The sequence below is a fragment of the Gracilinanus agilis genome, chromosome 3 (assembly GCF_016433145.1).
Source record: "Gracilinanus agilis isolate LMUSP501 chromosome 3, AgileGrace, whole genome shotgun sequence".
Classification (NCBI taxonomy): Eukaryota; Metazoa; Chordata; class Mammalia; order Didelphimorphia; family Didelphidae; genus Gracilinanus; species Gracilinanus agilis.
The window spans coordinates 328,473,359-328,491,587 of record NC_058132.1 but is presented as its reverse complement, the minus strand read 5'-3'; positions in this window follow the sequence as shown (position 1 = coordinate 328,491,587).

The following is an 18,229-nucleotide window of genomic DNA, read 5'->3' as shown; positions in this document are numbered from 1 at the left end:
TGATGAATATACTTACATTTGGTCATACCCCAAACACAGCAGTGATTTGGAATCCCTGTGGGTCATTATCTGAACCCCATTTCCTATCCTCATCACTTGATTTCTTATTTACATACCCCTCAATTCTCCCACCCCAAAGTTCTAACCAAACACCACCCACCCAATGCCCTCTAGAATGTTGGTTCCATTGGCAATAAACTTCCTTTCATCCTAAATCTTTTCTTCTCTCTTTTATTCCATCTAGCTATTACTGAAACCTGGGTCCCTTCTGATGACACAATCTCCCTGGCTATTCTTTCTGGTTCTGGATGAACCTTCTCTCATTCCACTTGACTCACTGGTCAAAGAGGAGTTGGAATACTCCTTGCTCCCTATTGCCACTTCTAGGTTCTCGTTCTGCTTCCATCACAGCATGTCTTCCTTTAAGATTAAGGCAATTCATATCTACTACCCAATAAAACCCTAGTAGTTATGGTCTATAGAACTCTAGATCTCTCCCTTTTCCTTCCTCAATGAGTTCAGTCCCTGCCTTGGATCACTCTTAACATCTACCACATTCACTCCTACACACCTGTTGCTGAATCAATGTGGAGGGAAAAAACATGCAACTGCTCCGATTGGGTCCACTAAAAATTTATGTTACAAAATCTTAAATGGGCACTCACTGCCACTAGGTGATCCTATTATGCCTCTCTTATCAATTCACTAGTTCACTCTCCTCAATGGTTCTTTCATCTTTTTAACCTTCCTCAAACAACAGACATCTTAACCTCAACATGTCCAAAACTGAACCCTAGCTTTCCCCCTAAACTTTCCCTCTCTCTTAACTTCCATATTACTGTAGAGGACAACACCATCCTCCCAGTCATTCAGGCTCCCAACCCAGAAGTCATGTGGATTTGGCCTTTACAACAGCTCTCAAATATACCCCCTTTTCTCTTCTGACACTGCCACCATCTGGTCCAGGCCTTCATCACCTCACACCTCAGATCAAGATTATGACTAACTTTGTGTATAGGTAATGAAAAGCGAATAGATTGAGGCACTGAGTCATTAGGGTATTTGAGGGAGAATCAATATAGATGTTAAATTTCCAAGTATGAGGGAAGTAGTTGGAGAGGGGAGAAAAAAATTGTGAGCCACTTGCGAAACTCATTGAGGAAGGAAGGGGAGGAACTTGGAGGTCTTTTAGATAACAGTTCTAGTTCCTGGACTTATAAAGTTGGCTTTAGGTCAAGTCTGGCAAAAGAACAGGGTTTGGTAGATTTTAAATATGATATACTCTTTAGGCTTGATTTACTTCTTCTAGCCATTACTTTTATAGCCACTTTAGCCTTAGGGGTTGTCCACTGAATTAAACATTTAGTGAATCCATCATGTTCATTCCAGACCAATTCTATCTCCTCCCAATCCACATGCTCCCTATATTACCATCTAACCAAACTAGGACAATACATACACACACATATTATATAGATACATATACTGTGTGTACATCAAGGAGGAGAAATGAGGATATAAAATGGGTGGAGCAAACAGAACACTCAGTGAGGCTAGCGACTGGGAAGGTAGGAGCTGATTGGCAGCAAAAATACAATAAGCAGGGCATTGTCTAACAGCAAGAAGATGGAAGAACTTCTTGCTTAGAAACTGGTGAGAGGCAATTCATTGAGACCTTCCCTTCTGTGGTACTCAGTGAAAAGTAGTAGCAACAGTTTCCCAATATATTCACTAGCAGTTTCCCTCCTTCCTCATCTTTAACCCCCTAATTTTCTTGACTTCCTTCAAGTCTCAGCTAATGCTTCATCTTCTGTAAGAAGTCTTTTCCATATCCCTATAATTCTAGTGCCTTCCCTAGGAGAGGACCTCCAATTTATCCCATATATATCTTTTTTAAATTTTTATTCTTTCCAGAATACATGTCAACACAATTTTTAATGCTTGTTTTCTGACATTTTACAATCTGTGTTCTCTCCCACCCTCCCACCCCTCCCCAGGAAGGCAGGTAGTATATCCCATATATATCTTATTGTGCAGAGTTGTTTTATTATCTCTTCCATGAGATTGTGAACTCCTTAGGAGCAGGGACTTTTGGGGGGCTTTCTTTGTAACCCAAGCACTGAGAACAGCACCTGGTACATCATATTTGCTCAATAAATGCTTTTTGACTGACTGACTTAAAAAAGAAAAAGAAAAGCAAGAGACTCATTAAGAAATTAAGGCAAAACAAAGCATCTCTTCTCCAATTCTCATCTATACTGAGCATACAGGAAAACTTCCTAACAGTGAATAACATAACACAATAGCAGTGTGAGGGGTTAGTTCCTAGAGAAAGGGAACTTGTCTTTCTTTTTTTTTTTTAAACCTTTACCTTTTGACTTAGAATCAATACTATGTATGTATTGGTTCCAAGACAAAAGAGTAGTAAGGGCTAGGTAATGGGGGTTAGGTGACTTATCCTGGGTCACACAGCTAGGAAGTGTCTGAGGACCTGGCTCTCAATCCACTTAGCCAAATAACTGTTACCCATCCCGTCTTTAATGGCCAGCCTATCTTCTGTCCTTCCCTAATGAAGGAAAGGTGCGGTGATTCTTTTACTCGCTAGATGGCGCCAAAATGTCATCAGATTCAGACGGAAGTAAGGGGACGAGGAGACAGAGGACAGACACAGAGACACAGTGACAGACAGAGACAGAGACAGACAGAGACGGCGATACAGACAGAGACACAGAGAGACACAGAGACAGACAGACAGACAGACAGAGACAGAGAGGTTTCTTTTTAAATTTTCTTGTAGAAGACTAAGCATGCAACTCTTCCTGGCTCAGGCATTTATACGTCCCAGAGCACATATATTCGGCTCCATTGGAAGTATTCTAGTCCAACTCCTATTTTTAAAATTTAATTAATTGATTGATTGATTTAGAATATTTTCCCGTGGTTACATGATTTATGATTTTTCCCAGTCCTTTTCCTTCCCCCCTCCCAGAGATGATGAGCAATTCCACTGGGCTTTACATGTATCATTGTTCACAATCTATTTCCTTATTATTAATATTTGCAAAAGAGTGATCATTTAAAGTCAAAATCCCTAATTATATACCCATCAAACTACGTGATTGATCATATGTTTTTCTTCTGCATTTCTATTCCCACAGTTCTTTCTCTGGATGTGGATAACGTTTTTTCTCCTAAATTCCTCTGGATTGCCCTGGATTATTGCGTTGCTGCTAGTAGAGAAGTCCATTACATTTTATTGTAGCACAGTGTATCAGTCTCTGTGTATAAGGTTCTCCTGGTTCTGCTCCTTTCATTCTGCATCAATTCCTGGAGGTCATTCCAGTTCACATGGAATTCCTCCAGTCCATTATTCCTGTGAGCACAATAATATTCCATCACCAGCAGATACCACAATTTGTTCAGCCATTCCCCAATCGATGGACACCCCCTCATTTTCCAAATTTTTTGCTACTACAAAGAGTGCAGTTATAAATATTTTTGTACACATATTTTTCCATATTATCTCTTCGGAGTACAAACCCAGCAGTGGTATTGCTGGATCAAAGGACAGGCAGTCTTTTAAAGCCCTTTGTGTATAATTCCAAATTGCCCTCCAGAATGGTTGAATCAATTCACAGCTCCACCATCAATGCATTAAGTGTCCCAATTTTACCACAACCCCTCCAACATTTATTATTTTCCTTCATTTTTATATTGGCCAATCTGCTAGGTGTGCGGTGATAGTTTTGATTTGCATTTCTCTAATTAGGAGAGATTTAGAATACTTTTTTCATGTGTTTATTGTAGTCTGACTCCTATTAATTGATTCATTCATTATCTCTCTCTTTTTTTTTACTGGTAAATCAGAGTCCAATGAGGTATTAATCCTTAGTGAGTTGTGTAACTAATCTTTGTGAGTTGGCTAATTCCTATAATTTTAAGGAATTTAAATGATTTATATAATAATTTGAAAAAGCAGCATTTAATGGAGCCATATTTATGGAAAATATAAATATGAATGAATGAAAAACTACTGTGTGTCAAGCAGTTGGCACAGAAATACAAAAGGGAGACTTTCACTGTCTCAAGGAATTTAGATTCTAATGGGGGAGATAACACAGAGGGAAGTGGTAGCCAGGAAAGCTAGTTGTGATCTGGAAGATCACAAAAATAGGAGAAGTAATTAATTCACCAATACAACTTTCCAGGGGAATGTTAGTTGTTTTTTTTTTTTTTTAAACCCTTACCTTCCGTCTTAGAGTCAATACTGTGTATTAGCTTCAAGGCAGAAGAGTGGTAAGGGTAGGCAATGGGGGTCAAGTGACTTGCCCAGGGTCACACAGGGGAATGTTAGTTTTGATTTGATTACAGATCTCAGAGCAAGAGGTAGAAAGTTGGGGAATTTTTAAAAAATGACCCCTTCAAAGCCAGGTCTCTAGTGGTCCAACTTGGATAGGGAATAGCAGTTCAGGCAATTTAGCTCAAGCATTGGCTCTCAGTAAATATTCCTTATTGAACGCAGAACCAGAGAGTAAATAGAAACCTTCTCATTGTCCCTATTTTTATCTTGCTCAGTCTTGTCTTTGTGCTTTTACTTATGCAAATATACAGGTTGACTTTACCGCATGTCACTAAAGAACTCCCCATCCATCTCCATTTGTTGACATATCTCCTTTCAAACTCCAATTCATTTGTCACCTTTCCTATTAAAACTTCCCTAATAAAGGGCAGCTAAGTGGCACTGTAGATAGAAAGCCAGGTCAGAAGTCAGGAAGTTTCATCTCTCTGAGTTCAAAACTGGGGCCAGACATTTACAAGCTATATGACCCTGGGCAAGTCACTTAACTCTGTCTGCTTCAGTTCCTCATCTATAAAATGAACTGGAAAAGGAAATGACAAATAGCTCCAGTATCTTTACAAACAACAACAACAACAAAAAATGAGGTCACAAAGAGTCACTATATAGAGATGCAATTAAGCAAACTGGAACCAAAAAGTCTCAGGGCAGAAAAGTTTTGCAATGTCACAGGAGTACACTTTTTTAGGGACAAAGTTTACATTGTGAATCATGCTGGATCACAGAACAGTGATGGAGACATCAGTAATGAGTAGCCATTATTTTATCTTCACCTAGCTGAAAAGAAATCTCTCATTAATCCTTGGAAAACTCTGGGGGAAAGTTTATTAACTCTTTTGATGGGAAAAAAATATGACGTACTGGAGAAACTATATTTCTTTATGTTTCTATATTTAAATATATGTATATATATATATACTTATATATAGACATATACAAAAATGTGCATACTCACATATATATGTAGGTATGTATGTATGTACACACAAAATTAGAGATAAAGGTTGGAGTTGTGATTTCTTTGAGGAATCTATGGGATAAAGAAACTCCCTCTACAATTAAGGTTTAATTTGCCTACCAAAGTGATTGTTCTGAATTATAGATCTAACCATTTCAGCCCACTCCCACCTTCACTCCTGACTATAATAAATTCTAATCACTCTATATTATTTCTAGGAACAAATATAAAGTCTTTAGATTGGCATTTCAAGCTATTTTCAGGACAAATCTAGACCATTTCCTCATACATTATAACCCTTCAAATACCTGAAAACAACTATTCCATTCCCTTATCCCATCTTCTTTGAGTTTCTCCAATGCTTTTTCATTCAGCATGACCCCAAGTTCCATCACTCATGAAATCATTGACCTCTGGACGATTTCCAATTTCTCAATTCTTTTTCCATCTTCCATCTCTTTCCCTTTGTACCAGCTGCCACCCAGGCCTAAAATGCTTTACCTCCTCATCTTTACTACTCAGACAACCAGACTTTCTTTAATGCTTGCCTCAAGCACCACTTTTTCCAGTCTCCTCAGCTTCTAGTGCCAAAAATCAGTGCCTTCTTATCCAAGGTTACCTTCCATCTATACTGTATATATCTTATATGTACCTACCTACATATGTAAGGGTTGGAGTTTGAACTCCAGTCACCAGTTAATGTAATGACAGAAGGCACAGCAGCCCTAAACTTGTAGGTAGGTAGTAAGGAATTTTCCTATGTCATCACAATGTGTGGACAAACTCTTAAAGATCAATTTGAAAGGATCATAGGACTTTGTACCATTGAATCTTCATTCAATGCAAATAATCCCATATAACAATCCAATCTTGTGATAGGCTGAGAAAATGAAATCATACTTCTTGAGTTATGTTAATATTAGAATAGCCCCACAAGGCAGTGGACCACTTTAGTTGGAAAGGTTAACATAGGTCAGGATCTTGCTTAGGAGTAGGAAAAGAGAGAGAATCTCTGTCTCTGTCTCTGTCTATCTGTCTGTCTATCCTTTTGTTTTCACTGTCTCTCTCTTCTGCCCTCTTGATCATGTCACCAGATAGAAGAGACCAATAAGAGACATAGTACCCCAGAGAGAAAAGAGAGATGCTAAGGACAAATTGGTTTCTGGAAAAAGGAAAGGCTATTCTTGGGAGCAAAAAGAAATGCAAGGAGAACAAACATAGACAGAGAGATACAAAATGATGGCCATGCCAGGGAGGCAGCTTCACCAGAGGATAATTTCCAACTGTGGCTCAGGAAAGGACTTTAGATGATAAAGAATAGTATGTTTACACTTTGGCCACATGGAAAGTATACATATGATATATATATATATATATATATATATATATATATATATTCCTCACTACCACTATATCTAAATTTAAGTCTATCTTATCCTTTGATTCTATGTATATTTGAGGACTAGTGGACCCTAGAACTTTTTAGGGATGTTTTGGGCCAAGTGTTCTTACTACATCATCTTAGGAAAGATGCTTTTTGAAAGTTAATTCAAGTCTGGCTGACTAAAGTCACTGGGAAGTACATTGGCAAGGGAATGACTAATAGTAGCAGCCCTTAAAGTTGCTATTAGAATCCAAGTAATAACAGCTTTCCTTTGTGAATCCCTGTAGGAGTTGGAGAAGTAGCCAAGAGGGAATGTTATAAAAATGTACATGTTGTATCCCCAATTAGAATGCAAGCTTCTTGAGGACAGGTGTTGTTTTTACTTTTTAAAATATCTTCAGTGCCTCAGTGGCACATAGTAGAAGTCCAAAAATACTTATTAATTTTTTAAAACAAACCAAAAAGTCTTTGGTCACAAAGTATTAGAAAGAGTTAAAGATGATTATCAACTCAGAGTAAGCAATTTTAAGATGATTTTTAAAATAAACTTTAAAACATACAAACTAAAAAAAAATCTTTGTGACCCCCTATTCTTGTTGAAAGTTACAGGTGCCATAAAGCCAGAAATATCCTGACTTCCCTAAAGAAAAAATAAAGTTGCAGACAACTTTCTAGTCAACGCTTTCCTTCTTTTGCATTCATTTAAAATTTTTTATTTTTTTTTAATTAACAAAAATCTACTTTCTGTTCCCCCCACCTGCCCCAAATCCATTGAAGGAAAAAAAGAAAAAGGAAAAACAGATACCTTGTAATGACTATGCTTAGCCAAACAAAACAAATTGGCCATGTCCAGAAAATATATGGTTTATTCTGTACCTTACTTCCATCCCCTCTCTGCTAGCAGGGAGGTGGCACGTTTCATCATTGGCCCTATGAAATTCAGGTTGAGCATTATATTGATCAGAATTCTCAAGTTTTTCAAAGTTATTTGTCTTTATGAGGTTGTTGTTCTTATATAAATTTATGTCTTTGTATTGCTCACAGCTCTGTTATCTTGTCATATAAGCCTACCCAATTTTCTCTGAAAACTGTCCATTTTAATAATTTCTTACAACACAGTAGTTTTCCTTTACATATGGACACCATAACTTATTGAGCAAATTGCAATTAACAAGAACCTCCTTGGTTTCCAGGTCTTTACCACTACAAAAAGAGGTCCTGTAAATATCTGTGTATATATATGGAGCTGTTTTCACTTTTTTTGAACTCTTTAGAGTAGTGATGGGCAAACTATAGCCTTCAGGCCAGATGCAGCCCCCTGAAATGTTCTATCCAGCCACGTGACCTTATTCCTAATCTGATGAATACAGTGAGTAGGATACAATGCAATGAAACTTCGAAAAAATTGCCTTAGAGACAGACTGACAGATGAGCATTTCCTTTCCTTTGGCCCCTTCTTTAAAAAGTTTGCCCATCACTGCTTTACAGTATAGGCCTAGTAGTAGGATAAATGGATCAATAGCCAATGTTTTCAAGAGATTTTAGGAGGCAGCTGGTTGGCTCAGTGGATTGAGAGCCAAGCCTAGAGACAGGAGGTCTTGGGTTCAAAGCTTGGCCTCAGACACTTCCTAACTGTGTGATCCTGGGCAAGTCACAGCCTAGCCTTTCTGCTCTTCTGCCTATGCACTATTGACTTTTCTTCTCTCCTTGCCTTTTTAATAAAGGAAGTACCTCTTAATCACTCTTAATCACACAATCATTACCTATACCAGCAATAATCAGAATCCAGATGTCGGTGATGTTAATCATTATCAGAAACTTCCAATAAGTTACTACAACAACCCTGAAAATGGCTTTCTATTCATTTAAACTCATATTGAAATGTTCAGTGAAATTATGTATGATTATCAAAACCAAAGAAAATAAAGTCTATCTTGTTATTTTGGGGGGGGAGGTAAGGGTTTTTTAAAAAGGGAGACTCTAGCTTTTGTATCCATTTATAACTTCTAGCAATGCCCAACAACTGGCATCTTATCATATGTGTGCCTGTGCACATGTAAACAAAACATACACATCATCTAAATGGGAAAAATAATTACACTTTTTAATTACCACAATATACATTATGGGATCTAGACATGAAAGTGAACTCAGATCATCTACTCTAACCCTCAGATTGAGTTAACTCCTTGGAAGATTGGGGAGATTGCTGAACTTGGAATCAGGACGACTTAGATTCATACTTGTTTGCTCTGCATTCATGGGAAAGTTGGTTCAACTTTGAACCTCAGTCTCCTCATTTGAAAAATGAAGATAATAATACCTATAATATTACCTCACAAAAGATCAATTAAAGATTATTTCAAAGACAGAAAACTAAAGGTATAACAATAGATAAAGTAGAGGCAAAACTATCCATATTTGCTAACAATATATGTAATAATAATTTTTTAAACAGAAGACAATAATAGAAAGGGAAATCCCATTCAAAATAACTACAAAATGCAATATATTTATATATGTGCGAATATACATATATACATATATATGTAAATACAGATGCATATATCTTCTGGTTAACCTGCCAAAGAACACAAAATATTTGCATAGATTTAATTAAAAACTACTTCTTGGGGGGCAGCTGGGTAGCTCAGTGGATTGAGAGCAAGGCCTAGAGATGGGAAGTCCTAGGTTCAAATCTGGCCTCAGACACTTCCCAGCTGTGTGACCCTGGGCAAGTCACTTAACCCCCATTGCCTAGTCCTTACCACTCTTCTGCCTTGGAGCCAATACACAGTATTGACTCCAAGACGGAAGGTAAGGGTTTTAAAAAAAAAAAAAAGAAAAGAAAAGAGAAACTACTTCTTAAAGAAATATCTGGAGGAATATTCAGTGCCCATAGTCAGGCCATGCCAGTAATAAAAATGACAATCCTACCAAAATTAATTTACGAGTTTAATGTTATGTCGATTAAATTATTAAAGGGATACTTCACAGAACTTAATAGACAAATATTAGTTCATTTTGAGAAACAAAAAAATATTAAGTATTTCCAAACAGAATGCTAATATTTATTCCTGGATTATGGACTTATAAATGTTCTTAATGTGTAACAAACATTTGAAATTTTATTTCTTTTATATACCGCAGAACATAGAATGACAAGAAACAGACAGGAGCAAGAAAAGTCAGAAGTCATATGATGTAGTAGCCTTCCCATCATGTTATAGAAAAGATCTACATGTTAAAATGTAGTATTTAGGGGGCAGCTGGGTAGCTCAGTGGATTGAGAGTCAGGCCTAGAAACAGGAGGTCCTAGGTTCAAATCCGGCCTCAGACACTTCCCAGCTGTGTGACCCTGGGCAAGTCACTTGACCCCCATTGCCCACCCTTACCACTCTTCCACCTAGGAGCCAATACAGAAGTTAAGGGTTAAAAAAATTTTTTTTAATTAAAAAAAAATAAAATGTAGTATTTATTCCTGAACTACATACTTGTAAATGTTCTTAATTTTGTAACAAACATTTGAAAATTGATTTTACAAATTAAATCCTAAGTTTCCTCCCTGATTTGTAATTCAGATAAATGCTGTAACAAAGTCTTCATATCAAAATGAATTGGTGGCAAAAAAAAGTTTTTTTAATATAAATTTATTTTTCTCCTCTTGGTATTTATAAGAAAAGATTCATTTGTTATTTAAAAATAGGTGTTTTGTTTTGTTTTTTGTTTTTTTGGTCTGAGCCCTTTGAAAGATTCATCAGATGTTAAGAGATGCAAAGAGTCAAAGTCAACAATCCATGCAATGCAGGAATCACATTGGAGCTAATCCCAGAGAAATTTCTAGTTTGGTCTTGTCCTGTTCAACACTTTTTAAATCAATGACTTTCAAAAAGATGTGGTTAGCACATTTGACCCAACAGAAGCAAGAGGTTAATAAGGACTAAATGAAGGTTTATATATCTTATAAGGCTACAGTTGTTAAATATATGGCAAGATTGCATGATGATGGTTCTGGTTCTAGTTCTAGTTCTTTGTTCAGCTTAGCACCAAGACCTTCCCTTATCTCACTTTTTCTCCTTAAAGACAATGCTTAAGTGGTGGCAGATATTGCCTGTATGGAGCAACGAATTTAATAGTTCTGAGAAGGCAGAAGCTGCCTTGCTGGATGCAAAAAAAAAAAAAAACCAACAAAAAACACTAATAATAAGCTAATAGGGATGCCAGGGACCACATTACCAGTGCAAAGCCTTCAATTATTCATAAAACAAAGAAACCTTTGTGATTTAACTACCTAAGTGTCAGGGGATATTGTCTAACAGCAACCATTAATTCCCATGTAGCTTTAATCCTATCAGCTCAGCAACCTATATACCTCTCTACTGAAATTCTATCTGTTCAAACCAGATAATCTGTCCTTGCCTTGCCATCGTCTATCATATTCCACCCCTTGATTGGGGTCATGGGAAGCCAACTCATGATTCCAATCATTCTTATTAAAGTAAGACCTGAACCTCCACCTTCAGAGGAAACACTATGCTTTGAGTTAGTTGATGGGTACAGCAATCTGAGCAAAAACAAATGAGAAGACTACAAAACTTATTTCTAAAACTACTCCTTGAAATTCTATCTGCTTCCTAAGGCCTGCTCAAGCCCAGTTAATATGTACAGGCCTGGAGATGGCCCCCTCTCCACATCATCTGAATAAATGCCTTTGCTCTGAGCTAATTTTATCTCCTGGCTAACTATTTATGACAGGAGCTCATGAGTTATAATGTTAGGAGTACAGTTGCATGAATCAAAGATAGTAGCCACTCTGTAGGGAATTCAACTTGTAAATACAAGTTAGGGAGACTAATGCTAAAGAAAATTATTAGAGAATCAAGAGTCAAAGAGATGAAAAATGTAGAATTATGGGTTGAAATCTTCATATATTCAATTTAATAGGAATAAGTATAAAATATTATTTTGATATAAAAAGATCAAATGTGTAAGTATAAAATAGAAGTGCTCTAGATTTGGAAAAGACTGGGTATCACTGACTGCAGACTCAAAATGAATGGATCATAATGCAAATTAATGCAAGAAGATCCAAAAAGCTCATGCCAACTGTTATGAGTAAGATGAGATTAGCTAGTTATTAGGGATTAGGAAGTACCTAGTAGGAAGGAAGGAGCTGGAGCTGGGAATTCCAGGTTGGAATGAAGGAGGAGGAAGTCTGCCTGTGCCCTGTGTGTGGACTCCATTAGTGGTAGGCAAAAACTGTTGCCAGCCTGGGAGACCTCAGAGCAAAGGACACCTTGCATCCTGTTTTCCCCTGAGATCCTGTGTGGTGTGGCATCAAGTAAAGGACAAGATCTACAGAGCCAAGAGAAGAAGTGTAGTTTGAGTTCTGGTGGACAGTGCTTCAAGCAAACCCCTTACTACTTGGTTCCTGAGACAACTTTGGCTCCTGGCATCCAGAGATCATCAGTGGATTGCAGTGAGAATCCCAAAGCCACAAAGCCCTAGCTGTACTCAAGCCTGGCAGGTTCCAGGTTTGAGGCAGAAACCCAGAAAAGACTCCATTTATAGCTCCTTGGACCCTGTTAGTTTAGATCACTTAGATAAGAGTAGAATAAGTCCTCCCATTGCCCTGTGGTTTTATCCCTTAGATTTTAGTATAGAAATCCTTTCCCACCTTTTTAGTATAACATAATTAAAGCTGTTAAGTCCCTTTTACCTTGTTAGCCTGTTACTATACTCTGGTCTAGTGGAAGCTGGGTGACAGTTAAGGTCAACTGCCATTCCTGTGGAGATCCAGAAAAACTCTGGTCTCTTCACCCTGGTCCAGTCTCTCATAAATCCTAAAGTGTGTTCCCACAAACCCCTTAGTTTATTGTAATATCCCTGGTGACCCCATTACCTTATATTTTCTTACACATTTCAGGCAACCTAATGTTTAGATTAAGGTAGCTATAAACACTAGACTAACACCAAAGACACAATTAGTTCTCATCCAAAGTATTTAGCAATGGACATCTTGGGGTATGCTCATATTATATCTGAAGTGCTTTGTTCAATTCCAGGATTGAAATTTTAAGGGCAATATTGATGACCTGTCCAGAATAGTGCTACCAGGAAAAGGAGGGTTCTGGAAAATATACTTTGTGACAACAGTTGAAGAAACTAAAGATGTCTCCCCTGGAGAAGAAAAGAGTAGGTAGGGTTGAACACTTTCAAATATTTGACAGCTCTTAAAGATGTTATAGACTTATTTCTGGTAGCTTCAGAGAAAGACAAAGTACCAATGAGTAAAAGTTAAAGGAAAGCCGATACCATTTCAATATAAGGAAAAATGCTTTTAACAATTGCAACTATACAAATATGGAATGGATTTCCTTAGCAGCTTTAAACTTCAATAGGGCCTGGTGTAAGAATTATGTCTGTTGCCCCTTGGGCCTGGGCTCTGTTGGATAATTTGTTTCATTCACTGGCCATAATCTCCACTGCTTCCCAGGTTTGGCCCATATAAAATTCTTGGTGAGGGCATTGCTAGGCTCTTTCAAGAAAAATCAGAAATCCTTTGACTAGGACCAACAGGAGGCTTCCCCAGATCCACTCAGCATAATCCTGGCTTCAGAATTCTCTCTTCCAACCATCACCCCCAGTTTGTTTCTCTGGCAATGAAACTCTTGACCAGGCTATCACAATCAGGGACAAGTCCACTGTCTCTTCAATCCTCATTGTCCAACTCTTTCACATTCCAATAGACCCATCCAAGGTCTCAGACCTTTCACTTGATGATGATGATGATGATGATGATGATGATGATGATGATGATAATGAGAGGATTACTTAGTAAATTCACCTCATCTGTAGAATTTGCCAAGAGATCCTATGGAATTTTCACATGAATGAGGATAGCATTAGAGAATTGTCAAGGTTTCATTTGCTCTATCAAGTCAAATGATTTTTTGTAATTAGTAGCTCTTATATTCTTTATGCTAAGATGTGGTCTACTGCCAAAAATAATATATGAATTCCTGCCTATTCACTTCTCATGGTTTGTTTTTTTAAAAAAAATCAAGGATACACTTAGCAAATCTATGGTCATTCTCTTAAGAATTTTACAGAAATAAGAAAGGAGTATATGCACTTGCAATAACTATTAAAATTAAAATTCTCTGGAAACTGTATCTTAATTAATATTTATTTATTAAATAATAAAAAGTGAGTCAGAGAAAGAGAAGGCACCAACTACATGTGGCTGGCTGTTCCCTTTGCATGCCTCCTCCCTTAGCTAACCCAGGCTCATGCTCACCCAGCCATCTCCTCTCATGGTCATCTTTATACCAAAAAAGCCAGAGATTTTTCAAGGACCTCAAATTTATATTCTCCATGATGTCACTTTTCTGGGTCTCTCTGATTGACTGGACTTCACCTCAGTCCAAGACTGAAGCCGTTCTTCCAGATAGCATAAGTCACATGGTACAAGAGGCAGGTATCTTCCCCTGCCAGGGAGCCACAAGGTTTCTGGCTTCCTCCCAGAGTGTGTATGTATCTCCCTTATCCAGATAAGTCTCAGGTCTTATTCTTAACTCAATCAGAAATTAGGGTTGAACAACCCAAAAGAATAGGAGTTCAGAGTACTAAATTCTCATATTACTAAGGCCTTCTTGGTTACCTTTTTTGTTGTTAACAAAAAAAAACCAGCTAGGAGATATAGTTGATAAAGCATTTGACCAATAGTCAGGAAGATCCGAGTTTAAATAGACTTAGACACCAGATGAATGACCATGGTCAATGGAATAATCTTTACCTCAATTTTAGCATCAATAAAATCATGAATGATAATAGCACCTATTTCCAGGGCTTATTGTGAGGATAAATGAGATAATACTTGTAAAGCACTTTTCAAACTTTAAATTTCTATATATAAATGCTCTCTAATAATGCCAAACATCACTTTTTCTAGTTATTTAGTGCTTTCCCCACTTTGAGGTAACTTTAAAATTTTATCCCTAAATGCTTTAAAAATTGTCATCTCCATAGGATGACAGAAACTCTTTCTCTTCAGAAAGAGTTGGAAAGATCTACATGACCCTATACAGAGTGACATAAGTGGAATCAGGAAAACATTGTACACAGTAACAGCAAAACTGTGATAGGCTTCCCTATTATTGGCACTACAACGATCCAGAATAATTCTTAGAAACTTAGAAAAAGGGATGCTATCTACTGCCAGAGAATAGAATGTTGGAGTAGGAATGCAGATGAAAGCACATGATTTTTCACTTGTTTGTTTGGGTATATGTTTGCGGGTTTTGATTTTATAAGATTATTCACTTATAAAAATGAATAATATGGAAATACCTTTTACGTGATAATACAAGTACAATCCAGATTGAATTGCTCACCAGCTCCAGGAGGGGGAAGGGAAGGAAGAAGAGAGATGATTTAGATCATATAACTTCAGAAAACTTACATGGAAATTTGTTATTACTTGTAACTGGTAAAAAATAAAAACAAAAAATAATCTCACCCAAAAGTCATCTTCAATATGTATATATTTTGGTCTTAGTAGTCTCTGTAGTCTCTGTCCTCCCCATTCATTTTTGCTATTGCTTATATATTCTTTTTGTTCTCTCTGTAATGTTCTATAAAGTAGTTTTTACTCTAAATCAGTTGTCCTCTGGCTGTTAGGTTTATATAACTGAAGTGGACATCAAGGATTTGTCAAGTAAAATGATTCCTTTTTGGCTTTCTCCATGATGCTTCTTCTGTGAGCCCTCCCTGGCCTATTAATCATAGCACCTATTTATATCTGCCATACTACTTTTAAAAAGAGTTTATATCCTTCCCTTTGACCAGGCCCAATTTTTTAATATCACTAGCGAGATTAAAAATAGGTCAGGCTGGAGCCTAGGAATGACATTGAGCAGGTCTATGTTGTAATTACACAAAGTGTTTTGTTCTCATACTGGTCTCTGGTGTTGCTTTTGACCTTTGACTCTTTAGTAGTCTTTGGAAATCACACTCATATTAATAACCAGTTTTTTCCTGTCAATTAAGGCATCCAGTTTCTTTATTTTAATTTTTGTATAGGTGATAGTGTTCAATGGTTGCCACATTCAGTGTCTTTTGGCTTTTTTTTTAATGTATACATACCCAAGGAGATCAGGGGAAAAAGAAAAGAATCTATAGGTTCCAAAATATTTAATGCAGATCTCTTTGTGGTGGCAAAGAGCTGGAAATTGAGGGGATGCCCATCAACTGGGGAATTTGACTGAACAAATTGTGGTATGTGACTGTGATGGAATACTACTTCAGTGAGCAAAACGATGAGCAGGCTTATTAAAAGAAAAAAAACTTGAAAAGAACTACATAGGACTATAAACAGTGAAATGATTAGAACCAAGAGAATCCTATACACCGCTACAGATTTAATACTGGAGGAATATCTTGTGAATATTGCCTCCAAAAGAATGAACTGAAAAAATGGAAACATGAAAGAGATAATTCATATGTTCATATCTGTCTCCTGAATATAATGCAGGAAGGGTTTTTCTTGACAAAGATACTTGAGTGGTTTGCCATTTCCTTCTCCGGATCATTTAACAGTTGAGGAAACTAAGGCAAACAGGATTAAGTGACTTGCCTAGGGGCCCATGGTTAGTAAGTTTCTGTGGCCAGATTTGAACTCAGGAAGAGAAGTGTTCCTGACTCCAGGCCTGGTACTCTATTCCCCAGAGTCAGTTTTCTCATATGTAAAATGAAAGGGTTGGACTAAATGATTTCTTAGGTCCCTTCCAGCTCTAGCTTTATGATTCTATGAATTAAACTTACTTCCACTTGTGTATGGCAAAACAGGAGCTGAGCACATAAAGTGTGAGGCAATGTGAAACCTGTATCTATAAACATCAGAGAGGAAAATGATATTTCCAAAGGAATGGTTGTGTAGTAATACTGGCTTCCCCAAGAGATTATGGAAGGAATTAAATAGAGTTCACAAAATGACTTGCTGGCTAATGCTTTGTAAGTGGCCAACAATGGCAGCACTCCATGGCATTGTCCCACACATTCCTTGCCTTGCCTATTGTCTCTGACTGACACTCCAGGTACCACTCAGAAGCATTCATTCAGAACATGAGCAGCTAAAACTTGAGGCCACATCATTTCTCAATGACTAATGTGGCCCAGCCTTCATTGTTAGTGATACTTTAGTCTACCATTCAGCAAGCATCTTTGTACAGAGGGTTAGAGGGAAGACTGGGGATACTCTTACATGAAAAACACAGTCTGAGTAGGTAGTATGATTTGAGGGACTTTAAAAGGGCAATTCACCTGGAAAAAAAAATCTCCTTGACCAGCCTTTCATAATGTCTAAAGGCAACATTAATTATTCTAGATTCCAGTAAATTTGAAAGGGTCCTGTGTAATATGGAGAAGGGATGGTGTCCTTAGCCATCAGCACATTGCAGGAATATTATTATTTGCTTCATAAGCTAGCTGTTCCATAGCACAGACCTCAAAGGATAGGTAGCCTGGATAGAGGCTACCTTCCTGAATTCAGATCTGGCCTCAGACACCTACTGGCTATGTGATCCTGGGCAAGTCATTTAATTCTATTTGCCTTAGTTTCCTTGTGTAAAATTAGCCGGAAAAGAAAATAGCAAAGCACTCCAGGGTCTTTGCCAAGAAAACCCCAAATGGGGTCACAAAAAGTTGGGCATGACTGAAACAACTGAACAACAACAAAGTTTGATACTGGGGGAGAAGAGAATCAGGAAAGATTTGGAATCCGGGGCACTGAGAGAGAGCAGGCTAAGCAATCTTCCTAAATGAACCAGAGGGCACATGCTTGTTATGAAAGAGTAAGGAGAAGTGTATCCAACTTCTGAACAAGTATGCCTAGGAGCAGACTGGCTCCCTGGGCATTTGTGAAGTCATTGGCTTGTTAAACCTCAGAGTAAATGTTTAAATTTAAAGAGTTTAAGAGTCAAACATATTTCAACCAATTTACCAACATTTATTAAATACTTATTATATGACAAACACTATGCTAAGCTGTGACTCTACAAAGAAGGCAAAAACAATCCCTGCCCTGAAAGAGCTTAGAATCTAATGAGAGAGACAACACGTAAATAAATAGGTACATACATGATAAACACAAAGTAAATAGAAGATACCCTTAGAGAAGGGAACTCTAGCAGCTCCTCTAGAAAAGAACTCCTCTAGAAGGTAGTATTTGAATTGAGTCCTAAAGGAAGCTAAGATCACTAGAAGGCTGAGGTGAGGAAAGAAGAGCAACCAAGCATGAGGGACAGCCAGTATAAAGCCAAAGAAATGGAAGATGAGGTTTAGTATTTAAGGAACAGTATCTAGGCTAGTGTGGCTGACTTGTGTATATATAGGGAAATAAAAGTATAGGAAGGCTATAAAGACAGAAACAGTCAGGTGGTAAAGAGTTTTAAATGCCAAAAGACTTTATATTTTAATCTAGAGGTAACTGAGAACCATGGAAGTTTATTAAGTAAAAGGCTAACATGGC